The following is a 17,007-nucleotide window of genomic DNA, read 5'->3' on the forward strand; positions in this document are numbered from 1 at the left end:
AATGTGAATAATCACACAAATACTCAATACGAAATAGAAGAGAAATGCACTCAAAAAATTTTAAGTCTTCCCTAGTCACTGAGCCCTTCAAGGCCAGATGTTGTTGAATGGCCAAACGTTTATGTTTCCCTTTACTCTTATTTTTTCTAATTACTTAAAAAAATAACTTACCTTCAGGCCTATGGGCCATGTAGAGTTACAGATTAACAAGGCTACAGATTTAAAAAGTGAAGAATATATGGTTCAAAAGTAAAAACATGTCAGAGCTGTAGAGGTTTGGCATGGAGAGCCAAAGAATTTGATCTTGGCTTTTTTCAAATATCAGAAAATGTAAGGTTAAGGGGAGATGTTGCTCCATCATCAAAGACCCTGCCGACTCTGTTCCCTGCCCACAATATTATGAATCCACACTGGCACTATAATCTTGGGAAGGACATATAGTGGTGTGAGGGGATTTGGGGAGTCATTTTCACCAAATCTACTTGAATTTCTCTTGCTGTGCAGTTTAAGATCTGGAGGTTTTTTTCTTACTCCCATCAAGTGGAAGATGATTTGTGCTCACTGCTTTCATTTACCTGTTGAGAATCTGATGGAAATTCTGGACTTTTTTCGAATGCCTGTATCCACGAAATTTTGCATGTGTGTTTAGGGGTTTCGCAGACTCCCAGAAATACATCCATGGACTCAAGTTAAATCCTGATGCATGTGGTTGATGTGAAGCAGTTTCAGATGTTGTGCAAAGTAACAAAAATGTGCTGGACATCAATAAAAACCAAGACTCATGAAGAAATTGAAGTTAAATTTTACTCTACTGGTTATTCTCATTTCGAGAATAAAAATTAGAATTAGGATTAGAATAGAAAGGACCTTCAGAAACATCTAACTAGAAGTTTTTAGACTTATTTTGGCACCAGAATCTACTCGTTAAACAAAACCTCAGCGGGAACGCTGTCATATAAAGCAGGCAAAAGGAGTCAGGATTCAGCTGTAACTCTTCTGCCTCCCCTGGTTCTGCCAACGGTACCGTGATCTTGTTTTTCAGATGAAGATCCCGAGGCCCAGATCTTTGGTGTGATTTGCTGAGACTAGTACCCAGATTTCCTGACTGCAGTCTAATCCTTGTCCCACAACAGTTCTTTGTAAAGCAAAATCCATCAAGGCTTTTGCTAATTTGACTGACCTATTTCCATCCCCACAAGCTCCTGTGTGTGCCTCTACCGCTTGCTTCCAAAACTTGGAGTTACCGGGACAAAAACTGCAAAGGCGGGCACCCAAACGGTACTCTGCCCCTTTCTCCCTCTGTTCTAGAAAACAGCTGTGCCTCTTGTTGATGTTCTGGCACCTCCTAGCCCTGTAAATTACATTTAAGAGTTGCCTCTAAACATCCTAGCTATGAATGCCTGGCAGAGTGCCCAAATTCACTTGACTATGAGCAGGCTATTTCAACCAGAAGGAACCACCAGTCAGTACAGTTTTTAGACAATTCGTTAACTCTGGAAAAGAGTGAAAGAAATGTTTTTCTGCCTGGCATATACGATCATTTAGGTACAAACTCTTCCTGCAGATTCTTTAATGAATCCACGCATGTGAAGTGGATCCAGCATGAAACAGAGTCATGCTGAATGCGAATAACATGGGAAATTACATTTCTGCCCACCTTCTCTTCCATATCCTTTCAATAGTGAATCAACAACCTATAATTTGCTAAGAAGGTCAGTGGTCAAACTGAACAAGTTTCAAGCATGGGATTAAGATTTCACAGCCATAAGCATTTACATCCTTGACTGTAGAGATTTAAATTCCATGCCTTATCTTAGTATGTGCTAAGTCTCAAAAAATAGTAACACCCATCCCCATCTCCATAAACTAAACCCCTACTGTTGAACCTAAAAGAAAATTAACCTGCTATAAACCACACTACTCTCAACTCTACCCTCTCTCCCCCACAGTGCTTGCCCTAAAAAACCCCAGCCTTGGATTAAGTGTATAATCTTCTAAATCACAGGAGAGAAGCTGAGCTCCCACTGGAAGAACTATTTTCATCTCAGGGATTAGTGACATTAGGCCAATTACCCTAATTGATCCTTCTGGTTTTGGTCAGTTCCATTTCCTGCTTCTCCCTATTCTCAAACACACTACCCATCTCTGTCCTCCTCATTCTGCTGTTGGCTTCACCATCAAGCATGGCTTTCTCTCTTAGCATCTCCACTGGCTAATTTACTCCAATCTGTATTTATCCATTTCTCCACTTTCTTCATCACAGAAAGAAGTCCTTCATCCAAAGTCAACTCCTCCCCGTATGTCCTAATTCCCATTACCACCATGCAGAAGTTCCTGCATCAACCATCACATGTCTCTACTCTCTCTCTCCAACTGATTGTACAATCCTTCAGGGGATAAACATACCCAAGCCTCTCTCACTCTTGTCCAAAGCAGAACTCTGCTCCTTCCATCCCAGGCTTCTTTGTTCTCACACCTTTTCCTTACATCTGAGCTTTCTGGTAAGCTTACACGTGATGTCTTCGCTTCCAACTTTCTATTCACTGTCCAGCCCACTACACATTGCGTCTGCCCCCACCTGTTAACTGACTACACATTGAAGGGAATCAGATGATTTCTAGAATTGTTGTCAAATCCAATGGATGGTCCTTAATCCTTGTCTTTCTTGATCACTCAAGTAAGGTATCTGATAGTATTGACCACTCCTTCCGTGAGACTCCCTACTAGTTTATTCTCCCTGACAAGACTCCCTCTCCTGGACCTCCTCCTACCTCTCTCTTTGTACTTTCTCTGCCTCTTTCATAGGTTCTATTTCTTCTGCCTACTTTTAAGCTTTGCTGTTGCAAATGATTCTGAAGGATTCTGTCCTTTCTCCACTGCTTTTCTCACTCTGACCACGCTGTATCTGGAACCTCGCAGCTTTCTCTACTATCTGCTTTAGTCTCTCAAATTATAGTTCTGGCCCTTGCTTCTTCCCTGAGCTTCCAAATGCAAGGGCATAACCAGTCCACCACCTTCCCCCTTCAACTGAAGGCTCCACAGGCCTTTCCTGAAAGAGTCGGTAGGATGAGCATTCTCCGTAACTAGTCAGACACCAAAAACATTCATTTCTCCCCAAAATGATTCTCAGCATCTATGTTATTGTTGCTGCCATTCATTTCAGCACCTCAACTTTTTCCGTGGGCCACTGTAAGGATCTCACTGCCTCTAGCCTGTCTGAATTTAGCAAATCCATTCCCACCAAAGGGAATTCCATAAATGCCTGTTTGATTGTCTCCTGCCTAAATGCCTTCACTAGCTCCCTCTCCCCTATATGCTAATATTCAGTTCCCTTTATTTGCATACATCATTCACCAAGACCACTCCTGCCAGCCTCACCCGCCCTTCCTTGAGCTCTGGGACCCATGAATTATTTTAGTTCTATTTTCCCAGATAACACAGCCTTTCTTTCATGCTTTTGCATGTTTGCCCCTAAATGTAGAGTGTCTTTTCTGCTTTGCCCTCCCTACTTACCAGGACCACAAACATTAATTCAAACATCGCCTCTGCCTGAAAAATTCTCCACGATCACCTTCCTTACCAGATAAGTGAATGCTTCCTCGCTGTATGCTGTTTAGATTACACGTGATTTCATTGTTTCACTCAGTCTACTGTAATTGCCAATTTACCTGCCTGCCTCTTTTAATAACATGTGAGCTCTCTGAAGAGAGTGATGATAGATTTCTCCTTTCTTAAATCTCCCATATGCGAGCTCAGAGCAGTATCAATATTATAATCATATTAATACTCTTCCTCGTGTATATCTCCACAGGCTCTACCTAACTTTGCTTAACTGATGATGTCATTTTCAGCATTACTCCATTTTTAGATGGGAAAACTGATGCTTTTAGAACTGATGCCCTTAAGCAACCTGTGGCACAAATCAGTGGAAGAACTGAACAAGAATCGTTTTTTTCCCATTAGGCCACACCCACTGATTCAGTGAAACTCTTAGACTTGGATTTTCATATCTGCTTAGTTGCTTACTAGCGAAATTTGCACAGACAAGGAACTATCAATGTCGGAAACAGTAATAAGCAGCTTAAGCAAATTAAATGCCCATGTAAAATGATTTATGGTGCTATGTTCTAATAAACCCCACATACACATCGAATTTCATTTCAGAAGATTATCTTGTAGTGGTCCCAATTACTTCAGAAATAAACATGTGTCAAGTGCAGGTAATAGGACAGAATATATTTATAGCCAGATAGCTGTCGGTCTAAGTAGGGCTAGGCTTTGATTCTCTGTTCAGTTACAGTGCCTTTATTTTTAATGCTTCACAACATTGAACAATTTTGTGTTCTCCATTCCAAAAGATAACTCATCTTGACTGGTAGCATCCATGCACATGGCAACTGAGTATTTAGTATTGGTTTTTTGTGCTGTTTGGTGCATTTCTTCTCAAGCAAAGAAAAATAAGTTAGAATTGCTACAAATCTTCTCCAAGACTGCATGTTGCAAAGTGGTAGTGTTTGCTTGCACCTTAGGCCTATCCTTTCTGTTGCTAGTTTTTACAAGGGGCCTCATTCCTCACTGTGCCTTTGATCCTACCAAAAGGAAGAAGATTCATTACTGACTTAGCAACATCTCTCAATGCTGAAAGGAAAAAATCAAAACAAAACAATAACAAAAATCTGTCTCCACGTTTCTCCCAATGGCCTTGATGAAGTTTAAGCAGATCTGGGTTGTTGCAGACACTGCAAATATTTTCTTTTTTGGTGGCTATGAGTGGTATATATTCCTTGCCCAAGAAGAGAACCAGTATGCCTCAAAATCATGTTTTTGTTTTTTAATAATTTCTTTCAGTAATGGGGGAAAAAAAATTCTCATTCTTATCAAGGGCATTTGCTTTATGCCTTGTCCTATTCTGATGCAATTATGTGTTGTTTTCCAAGGAGGCCTCTTTGTATGCGCCAGCAACAGGGAACCCTTTATCTTAGATGAAATAGAGTCATAATATTAGAGCACCTACTAGGTGCCTGGTAACCTACAGATATGCCTTATTAAAATAAAGAGAGTAAAACAACACCGAGGCCATTGGCAATTCTCTCATTTCACAGGTGTACGAACAGGAGAAGAAAGGGGCACACAGGGAGCTCCCCAGAGCCACACTAGAAATCACATCTCCTTTATCCCCCACCTAGGGCAGGACCTTACAATTAAGGAGTTGTACTCTTCCAGAAATTATTATTCTAAAAAAGAATCCAATATTTAAAGATGGGTGAATCACTTAATATATCGACCCAGCAGGTGTTAATAACATGTCCGGTAAGTCCTAACTCTGTTTTACTAGATACAATGCACGTTTTGTTAGGTTACAATGTGCAATCTAAAGCCTGCTTTCTTAGCACCACCTTTCAATCTTATTTTCCTAACATTATAAGGTAAAAAATTATCTCATAACCAACCAGTTCTGTAGCTCATCCAGATACTTAATTCAAAGGGGAAAAAATGGAAAGGAAATAAGGTAATTCTCCCATATCAAGTTAGAACACAACAGAAAATTTTAAAGTTGTAGAAATAATTCACCAACAGCTCCCTATCAATGCTGGGGTCACTGTGGAATCAGGGGTCCAGAGCTCTGGCTCTTATGATATAATAGGATTTCAGAAAGGAGATTTTTTTTCCCTTAATTTTGTAGCTTGGAGAGACAGACTGGAATCACATTATGTGTTGGTATTAAGGAGCTTAAAGCAAGGACAGTATGAATTTTTCTTCTTCTTGGGTACATTAGTCTTTAGAAACAGAAATACATCAGCTCAGTTTTTGTTGACAAGGCATAGCTGAAATCTATGTAAATCACACAAAATCATACGTTTTACTAAATGAAAAAAAAAGGGTCACCTAAGAGAGCCAAAAAAATATTATGGGTTTCTTGGTGATGTATTTATTTTTAAGCTATATTATACACGCAATAAACAAAAATAGCATCAACAAAAATAAACAATAAGTGAAAGAAATGTCTTTGGGTAAACATAATTTATATGCTTCATATTCATATTTGGTAGCATTATCTTATCAATTCCCCAGTGCAGATATGCGTGAATATTTGCATCTGTCCTAAATTATAATTCCTATGAAAAGTTTTAGGTGTCACCACTTTCTTAGCAAAACACTGATAAATCTCTTTCATTCCGATTTGAATCTTGTGTTTGTGACCTTGAAAACTGAGGGAAACAGGAGTATCTGTCAAATTGTCTGAAAACTGACGTCAGTAGCCCCTGAGGCTGTGAAAGCTTCCCAGCAGGATGCCCTCATCATCTCTCACACTTCGCCACTGCCCCCTCTACTCCAGTGCCCCAGTGCTCTTTCTAAAAGGAGAATCTGATCAGGCCACCGCCTTGCTTAAAAACCCGTGCATGGGTCTCCATTGTCTGTAGTGTTTCTTAGCCATTTTCAGCTCCAGCCCACCTGAGGAATATGACTCATCCTCATCAGCACAAGAAGCCTGCGGCAAAGATTCTGGAAGAGCAGTGGCGTGAACACACATGAGCGCGTACGTATGTGTGTAGGGACAGGGCAGAATCTGCATCTCGAGGGTGGGTAGAAGTACACGTAATTTGAAGAACCAACTTGCTAGTGATTCTGGTACCCCCTCTCCTATCTCTGTCTGTCCTCTGCCAGCCATGAGAACAACTTGCCTGACACACAAAGCATTTCATGGTTTAGCTACTATTCCTTCCCCACCTTCTTCCTCACTATGCCTTAATGTTGTCCAAGCTGTGCATTGCACAGTGATGCAGCTATTGTGTGGCCCTACCTGTCAGTGCCCACACCTACACTCCAAATTACCTAACCCACAAATATTTTGGACTCCTTGGAATCCCCTAAAAGTTTCATGACTATCTACAGAGAAGGCAGAGAATTGTTCTGTATTCACCAGGTAAATTAAAGTGAGTCCCTTTCTTTGGCCATTCGACAAATATTTATTGAGTGCCAGGCAAGGTTATTCCTTAGTAAATTTGAGGCCCTGGGGGCCTAGTACAGTTTCAAGTACACAATGGGCACTCAATAAATGCTCGTTTAAATAAATGAAGAAACAATGTTAACTCCTACTGATGCTCCACCCAGGAGTCACTGCCTTTATGGAATATTTTTGTACTCGCCAACCTTTAGATTATTTCTGAGGGGACCTTGAGATTTTCCTGCACAGACCTCAAGCAGAGTACTTATCATATTTTGTTGTCTTATTTTCTTGTCCATCTTTCTCTAATTTCCTCTCACCTCTTTAAACGGTCACATTCTACTCAGCTTTGTATACCTGGCAACAATTACAATGTGTGATATGTAGAAGACATTACTTATTTACAGAAAAGAAAAAGGAAAAGATGAAATGATTTGTCTTTATGAGGGAGAGTCTGAAAAAACCAGGATGTGAGTGAAAATCCACATTGACCGCTGCTTAGAGGATTCCTTTGAGAGAAAGACGAATTTTGGGTCAAAAAACAAAGTAACAGGAATCATACAGGAGAGAGGGAGATTGAATTAAGAATCAGTAGAGCAATGAGCAGGAGAGACAGAAAGAAGAAGGGGGAAGGGAGGAGAGAAGAAGAAAATATCCCAAATGGATCCAGAATCAAGTATATTATTCTCTTCATTATCTCCCTTCACAGAGTCTCATTACATCTGGAATGCAGTTTTTAGAATATACCATTCACTATAGTAGAAAATTACTTAATAAAAATTTCACTCCCTCCAAATACACAACCTAACAGCAGAAGAAGGGAAATAATTAAGATTAGAGCAGAAATAAAAAATACAGTAGAACAGATCAATGAAACTAGAAGCTGGTTCTTTGAAATAATCAACAAAATTGATAAATCCTTAGCCAGACTTATCAAAAAGAAAAGAAAGGATCCAAATAAATAATATCACAAATGAAAGAGGAGAGATCAAAACCAACACCGCAGAAATACAATTTTAAGAGAATATTATGAACAATTATATGCCAACAAATTGGGCAATCTGGAAGAAATGGAGAAATTCCAGAAACATATAAACTACCAAAACTGAAACAGGAAGAAATAGAAAATTTGAACAGACCCACAATCCTTTTTCTCTTTTAATGCTCAAGTGTCTTGCGTCCCTCAGCATAACCCTGGCTCTCATTAAGCCCTTCCCCGTGTCCTGACCACAACGGCTCCTACTTCTGCCCAGTCTGTGAACTGCTCTCCACCACAGCCATCCTTTTAAGAGACAACTCTCTCTGACACTGACTGCCTCGAGGAGCAAGCCACCTAAATTTAAATCAGTGCAGGCTCCTGGGATATCATATGCTTCCTAACACCTCCTCGTCAACCCCATTCACTGTGTGTTTTTACAAGCCATCATAACCTGAGTGAAAATATTGTTTTTAGAACGCAGTCATCTGCTCTCCAGAGAAAGAGTGTTAAATTAATTTATAGGACAACAGACTCTGTCATCAACTGATATTATCCTGAAATGTCATATGCTCAAAATTGGGCGACTGGGAATTCAGCGGGCTGCCTAAGGTACGTGGACACGTGGAGGAGTAAGGTGGCAGGTGTTCAGTCGCTAGTCTGCCATGTTAAAAGCCTGCTCCCTGCATCTTCAAGGTAAGAGATAAGGTCACCTGTTAACAGGGTGAGTGAGGCTCTGTTGGCCACAGATGCCGCGTGAAGGCTTCTTTGTCACAGGTTGGAGATTCAGCTCAACCTCTCTAGCTGTTTGAAATTATAAATGGTTAAATACTACCCCAATAGACAAGCTTGTAGAATTATCACTGTTTGCCAAACACTTTTCACATTTGTTGTTTCACATTTATCTTCCTAATAGTCCTTTCTGCCCTTTTCTTAGATGAAGCTTCAGAGAGATGAGTAACAGTCAACAGAGCAGAAGCTGCCATTTGCTTTGACCCTACCAGACTGCCTAGACACAGTCACCACTAACTATCTGGATAGCCCTAAGATACGATTTAATCTCTCTGTGCCTCACTTTCTCATCTGCAGATGTTTATAGCATAGAGTTTTTTGAACAAAGAATGTGTAAGCATGTAGTAATATTGCCTGGCACATGATACCCAACAGTCGTCTGCCACTGTTGTTCTGTTGTTGTTGTTGTTGTTATTATTATTATTACAATAATAATATTGTTATTGTGATGATGATGGTAAGCTTCTTACAGATTTTATTTCAGTTAATTCTTGAAGCAACTCTAAGTGGGTTGCACTGTTATCCGCATTGACAGATGAGAAAATGGCAGCTCCAGAAAGGGGAAGTAAATTGCTCCAAGTCACATAACTAGGAAGTGACAAAGTTTAGATTTGACCTGAGTCTCTCCCACTTCAAAGATAATACTCATTATCACTTAACTATATACCCTAAAGGGACTTTGCCAGGGGTTATAGTTGTTTGATTTCTTATCTAGACTATCTCCATGGACAATGACTCTTTTTTCTAGGAATATGTGTTGTCATTTTATGGTGTCTCCACAGATGATCATATTGCTCAGCTCTAAATGTGCCCTGGACCCAGAAAAAAGGTGTTTTAATACATGCTTGGAAGGACTTACTTGAATTTGAACCTGATGTTTCACCCATACAGAAATGTTGAAATTAGGTACCCCCAAAGTGCCTGGCTGTGGGTCTCACACTCTAAAAGGGAACTGTAGAGGAGAGACCCCGGACAGTCTGCAAAGTACTTTCTCTTAGATTATTTCATTTTGTTATCACACCTGCCCAGTTGTTCAGCAGGCTAGTATTACTGTTGCCATTGCACAGATGGAGAAATTGAGGCTCAGAGAGGTTAAGTAGGTGGCCCACAGACACACAGCCAAGAACATAGCCTTGGTGTTTTGATTCCCAATTTTGTGATTTGTTGTCTTCAGTAATAAAATCGTACATTAGGGAGAATGTAATCCTCAAACCCTCACGTGAAGGCCGAACTATCGCAGTGCCCTAAATGACGACAAACAATCCTCCAAAATGAACAGAGCCTTGAGTCAGAAATCTGGCTATTGAGGCTGGCCAAAAAAAATTCCTAGCCTGCTTTTTCTTGGGAGAGGGGGAGGGAATAGTTCACTTCCCAGGCTCATTGTAGACAAACGACTCTCAGTAACTTCTTTCTGGAAGCAAACATGAGAAGAACAGCTTGCAGATGAATGTAATGATCAACTGGCAAAACGTTCCATTTGCATCTGCTTGGAAATATGTGTAGGAGCACTTAACGCCAACTGCCTCAGTTCTTATCGACTTGTTATGCAAGGTCTCCATTTTCCCAGATCTGCACCAAATGAAATTAAGAAGCCTTAGCTGCAGTCTAATTACCAGTGTACGGCACCATTTCAGGAAGGAAAGGCAAATATGATAAATATTTCATAGAACACTCAGCAGAGTGAAAGCAATGAGGTGAACATACTGGTGGCTGCAAGAGGAGAGCTGACTAAGAGGAAGGATCTGTAGGTGGTACAGCTCGATTGAAACTAGGCTTCATCCACCCCAAAGATGTAACAACTTCAGCAAAGGGAGCTGGGCCCCAAGAGGCAATTAAAACCATTCCTTCCGCTCATCAAATGGGGTCACCTTTGTCTGACTCCATCTGAGCTCCCATTCTCTCATCTAAACACCAATACCAAACCCCAACAGCACTGAGAGAGCCAAAGGCTAACTTTTCATGACAATGATGCACATCAGTGGTTCCCAACCTGGTGTCCTCCCAGGTCCTGAAAGGCAACAACAGTGTCTGTAATGCAGACACTGGAAAAGCTATTACTTTGCTACTGTTTTTAATGTATCTTTAGCATATGGGGAGATCCATCAAAATGGAAAACAAGTATGAATAAATACAGTTAGATCTTTTATATCGATAAAATATTTGAAAACATGAGTCTCTTTCTTCTCAAAGTCCCATTCAAGTGAAAGGCCAGGAATAAAAGTATTCTAAAATCATAGGACAAAGGGAAATTGAGAGGAGATAATGGTAGATCTGAAAGGTCAAGACAGTTTTAGAAGATGGACAACAGAGGGATGAATTGTAACCAACTAAGGGTGGAGAGAGTTGAAACTCGAAGCCTGAAATGACAGCCTGTTGAAAAGAAGCAAATCAGATCATACCTTGAAATTACAAGAAATTCAGGTTTTAGAATCACCAGGTACTTCCATCAGGCGAGGAGAGACATGCAGCTGAAGAAAGGAGAATTTGTTGATAGTCTAAGGACTGGCTAGCCCCTCAGATTTCCTGCACCCCACTCCCCATTTGCTCTGCCTGTGGGTATCCCAGAGTACAAATGACTCTGTTATCCCAGCAGGACACCAAAGGTTTATCTTTGCAGGAATTGAATCAGAGATGCTCCAAGCAAGGGGATGATACAGGAGCCGGATGGAGAGATGGATAAATACATGATAAAGCAAATACAGCAAAGTGTTCATTATAGAACCCAGATGGTAGTTCTGTGGGTATTCTCCATATGTTTGAAAATTTTCACAAGAAAATGTTAGAGGAAAAATTCATCCTGAATCCCATCTGTTCTCCCCATCTCCACTCTTAATCCCTTAGGTCCAAATTCCCTCCATTTTACCTGGATTACTGTAATAACCCTTCAACTGCTCCCCCCTGGCCCTTAGTAAATTCTCAACAGAGAAACTAGAGGGATCTTGTTAAAACAGAAGTTACCTCATGCTACAACTCCGCTCAAAACCTTGTGTGACTCCCCATTTCATTAAGAGTAAACTACAGAGTCCTTTTTTTATTGTTTATTATTATTATTATTAACATATAATGCATTATTTGTTTCAGGGGTACAGGTCTGTGATTCATCAGTCTTACACAACACACAGCGCTCACCACAACACATACCCTCCCCAGTGTCCATCATCCAGCCTTCTAAAGGCCTCTACATTCCCGGATGATCTGAACTCCTGTTACCTCTGACTTCACATTCTACCACAGAGCCTCTCCCATGCTCTGTTACAGCCATATTGGCCTCCTTGCTATTTCTCAAATACTCCAAGGCTACTTCAGTCATGCTCTTAACTTGGTGCTCCTCCCATTTAGAAGATTTTGCCCCATAACTGCAAAACTAACCCCTCACCTCCTTCATGCCCTTGACAATCTCTCACTTTCTCAAGGAGGCTACCCTAACCACACTTTTAAAATTGTAGTCTCTGCTTCTGGCACCCCCAACCTGCCTTACCCTGCCCTACTTTTCCTTTCCTACCTTAGCATGGATTTTATCACTTTCTAGCAAGTGTTTACATATTTATTATGTTCCTTGTCTATACAATATAATCCCTCCAAATTAAGAGTGCCAGATTTATCACACAAAAATACAGGAAACCCAGTTAAACTTGAATGTCAGATGAAAAACAAACATTCTCTTAGTTTAAGTATGTCCCCTGCAATATTTGGAACATAACATATTAAAAAGTATTTGTTGTTTACCTGAAATTATACACATTATCTGTGTTGAGTCTGGCAACCCTACACCCTCTCTCCCCAACACACAAACACACACAGAGGAACAAAAAGGTCCTCAAGGAAGTCAGGGTTCATCTGTGTTTTTCTCTGATATATCTTTAGTTCTTCAACCAGTGCTTATTTCATAATATATGTTCAGTCAATATATGTTGAATGAATGATGATCACTCATTTTCTCAGGATGACCCCTAAGAAAACAAGGGAGTAATCCACAGAAGACATATGATCCAGGACACAGGGGATCCCACATAAGAACAAGTTAAAGTCTCAGTTGACACTGTGAGGCCAACCTGGGGAAGGGGAGACAAGGAGGGACAGAAATGAAACCCCTAGGTTAGCTGGTATACCTGCCTATGATGCCACTGTGACAGGTTTTACAGTTCTCTAAGGGGATCTGGTAAGAGCTTCTTAGTCCGACTTAGGAAGAGAGAAATGGCTACAAAAAGGAAAAGTAATCACGGCATACTACAATATTTACATGATTGTTAGGAAGTAAACACTGAATACTGATTTGACCAACATTGGTATCACCAACGATGCCGGGCAAACAAGAGGAAGGAAAGTCCATGTGTGTGGTGGGGTAAGGAAGGGGGGTGGCGCCTGAGACCACTCAATCATCATCTTCCTACTCTTGTTACCTAAGCTCAAATATGATTTCTAACATTTTTAAAAAATATTTTTTTTATTTATTTGACAGAGAGAGCAAGAGAGCACAAACAGGGGAACAGTAGAGGGAGAGGGAAAAGCAGGCTCCCCACTAGCAGGGACTCCAAAGAGGGGCTTGATTCCAGGACTGGGATCATGACCTGAGCCGAAGGCAGACGCTTAACTGCCTGAACCACCCAGGCATCCTTCTAACTCGGTTTCTTATGCTATTTAAACAATTTGAGAATATAGAAGAATAATTTAAACCAATCTCACTTTCAATATATACATAAAATATTACTTTTGTTACGGCTTTTAAAAAACCTCTGTCTTTATTTTTCACACAGCCATCCTCTTGGCAGCCACATCTTTTAAATAGGCTATTCTTTTAAATAGTGCTATTCTGATTCAAAAATTTTTCTTTGCTGAATATTCTATTTCCATCTTTCCTTTTTCAAAATGAGTAGGTGAAGTTTGGAGCTCACTTCCAATTATCTGGTCTTCTTCAAAATGAAGTCCAGAAGAATTAAACAATTCCTCACAGACTGTCTATCCATTCTTGCTTCAGGGGCAGGTCACATGCTCACTTACCAATGAGCCTATTGTTCCATGGGGCCACCCAAAGGTCCCAGTAGGGAGGATGACACAAACTCTCTTGATAAAAGCCACACATAACTCATGCCTTAAAAAATTATCACCAGAAACTGCTTGCTCAGATTCACCATTTTCAGACATGAACTCCCCAAGCTCCCATGTTGGCTTTCTTTGCTCTTAAATTTACTTTCACCTCCCAGAATGCTGGTACCTTTCATGTCAGAGTTTACACTGAAATTTTCACCAGCTCATCTTTTACTTTTATGTTTCTATAATTTTATAGCCCTATTCTCTCATTTCTGTACTTTTGCTTTTTGAAGTCTTTCGTCAGTGCCTGTGTTGTGGGGGGCATGGGTGTGTTATATACACACACACAGTTAGAGAAATAAATTTATTCCATGTCATATAAATAGATACACATGCATCCCCAGCCCCATGTATTTTTTCTCCTCAACTATTATTAGAGGGGTATTGTCTGCCTAACGAGGGCCTGGCTGGCCCAATGGAATAACTATCTCTTTGTTTAGTCCTACTCTAAGAATGTGCATTTTCTCATGACAAAATCCACAGAACACATCCTCAGCCATGTGGGTCCCCTGACCACCTCCTTTCCTCTCATCAACCCATGGCATGTGATGGCATGTTCCTGTTTGCACAAACATCTTCATATATTTCAGGAATTTTCCAGCATTGCTATATCTCTGCATGTCAACAAGAGACTATGGTTTTTTCTGATAAACACTTCCCTGTATCCCTTTAATTCTAAGTTAAATTATGATGGGGGAACAACAGTATCTACTCCTCACTGACAAGTAGAATCTATGCTTCCTAATACCTTGGTTCAGATTCAGCTAAACGTCCAGTAAAGTGCTCGTCTGTGTCAGAGCCTCGTACACAGATCCCATCCCTACCTGCTAACAGAAGTATCACCACAGCTGACAGACTGAAGCCATCCTCTTCTCTGAAGTATGGGTCCAAGGCAACTGAGCCGGCAATAGTATAACTCGCTCTGGTTCTGCTGCTCCTTCCTTCTTCTGTTTTCAATGTCCTCTTTTGTTTGTTCTCCTATCTTTGAAGGCCACCCAGAGCTCTTTCCTGTCACTTTGTGATTCATGTTCCCTAGCATCTAACAAACTTCTGTGGCAAGATGAAAACAAACATTTTGTAATTAATGTTAAAGTCACATCAGTGGTCTCCAGATTTTGGATCTCTCCTCTTTCCTTTTGTGCATAGTAGAATTCATACAAATTATTTAATGGAAGTGGATACTCCATATTTTGCCCATTAGCTTCTAAAGTACTTATTAAAAGCATGGCTGTCTGAGGTCTTGAAGCCTCAGCACAGGGCCTTCCAGCTGGAATGTATTATCCATCAACACCAACCTGGCAGTGGTCTTTGAAGTGTGACATCAGGATGTAACCCTCTCCCCTTCCCACCCTGACTTCCCTTCTTGCCTAGTTCATTTGGAGGATGCTCCTTCCCTCTCTATCTTTTCTAGCCCTTTACACAGCTTCACAAAACTCCATTATCCAGCCTCTCAGACCTTCACCATCCATTCATTCTTACATCTCAAACCTACCCCTCTTTCTTCTCTGTCTCTCCCAAGTCCTAAGAGGTCTCCAGGAAGGGGAGTTAATCTCACCTGATCTGTCTTTGCTTTTCATTCAGAGATTATTTGATCTTTGATGGAAGCTATTCCTGCTAGAATGTCTTCACCTTTGTAGGAGTCTTGTTGTTGTCTATGTCCTCATGTTGTTTTTACTCCTCCCCTGAGGTAGATTTTTGTAGGCTGTTTTATTTCTGTGGTCTTTGACACTCTGGAGCAAAAACAGGTCTTCTCTGTGTGTACCATGTTTTAAATTTCTTTTTATTCTAACATAATTTGAATCATCTCCCACATACCTTCGTCAAGCTTGCTCTGTTAAAGGTTTGCAAAGGATGCTATGAAAACCTTCTGGAAATACCTTGAGGGGTAAGGGTTCTTGTGAATATTTCTTGGAGGAAGTCATCTGAGTCTCCAAGAGTGCTCTCTTGAGATTTTGCTGGATAAAGGAGCAATTAGAAGGACATCCCAGTCTGTAGGAAAAGCATGTGCAAAGGGACAGGAACATAAAACAGCACAGTCTATGTATAACAGTGAGTAGTTCACTACTTCCACAGCTGAGATACGAGAGGGATGAGAAGAGACAGCTAGGAGATACGGCCAATGACGCAAAAAATGACCAAGCGTAAGATGACCATGAATCTTTTTCTAAGCACATGAGATAACAAAGGTCCCTGACAGGTTTTAGGCAAGGGATTGGCATGACAAGATGTCTACTGCGCAAAGATCTCCCACAGACCCACAGAAGAGTCAGAATTTGCTTGGAGCAAAAGAGATGAGAGACTTTCACAGTATATAGGAAAGAGGTGAAAATGACTGAGATTTTGATTGAGATGAGGAGAGAGGGGTCCCTTGAGTTGAACTTCCTGTTGTACTTTCACTGGCAAGTAACATTATAAGTTATCCATTCCAGCTCCTGACCTTCATTCCGCTTTATGGGAAACAACATAAGATTATGAGCATTATGTTTCAACGCTTTATCTTGAAGTATCTTCTGGCCCAGGGCTGGACACCACACGGTTACAGGATCCCAGAATTCAAAAGTTTGTTCATAGAGATGAACTAGAAGAAACCTCAGGAGGAAAAGATGATTTAGGGAATGTGTCAGGACACATGGCTCTGGACAGAGGATGGGTAGAACAGACTCAAAACGGGACCAATAAACTGAAAAGCCAGCCTACACTAAGAAGTTGCCAAGCCCAATAGGCTTGAACTTCTGTTTCTTTCTTTTTCTTTTTTTTAAAGATTTTATTTATTTATTTGAGAGAGAGCAAGAGTGAGAGAGATCGCAGAGGGAGAGAGAGAAGCAGGCTCCCCGTTGAGCAGAGAGCCCGATCGATCATGACCTGAGCTGAAGGCAGAGGCTTAACTGACTGAGTCACCCAGAAGCCCCACTTCTGCTGTTTCTTAAATCGATTCCATGCTTTCCTACTCTCATCGGCCATTATCAGGTCTTTGTTGTCTTTCTTGAACAAGCAATAATTGCTCTGGTTGTTCTGCCTTTCTTTTCAGGGCCCATGTACACACTACTCCAAGACTGAACTTACTCTTTACTTGAGAATCTTTGACATGTACGTTCTAGGTTCTTTTCAAATTTGGCCCGAACTCAACTCTTTAGCTTTCTTCCTCTTAGATACCTACCTTCTCAGTCATCAGCCAAACAACATTACTGTTTCCTGGATGTTATCA

The 17,007-nt window shown here is 40.7% G+C and overlaps 1 protein-coding gene across 1 annotated transcript in view; it reads right to left on the bottom strand.

Annotated features, from left to right (window-relative positions):
• The window catches only part of GAS2 (growth arrest specific 2), a 118,348-nt gene that overhangs the window by 926 nt on the left and 100,415 nt on the right, over window positions 1–17,007 (bottom strand). The window lies entirely within an intron of this gene.

This window comes from Halichoerus grypus, chromosome 11 (genome assembly GCF_964656455.1).
Source record: "Halichoerus grypus chromosome 11, mHalGry1.hap1.1, whole genome shotgun sequence".
NCBI classification, from domain to species: Eukaryota; Metazoa; Chordata; class Mammalia; order Carnivora; family Phocidae; genus Halichoerus; species Halichoerus grypus.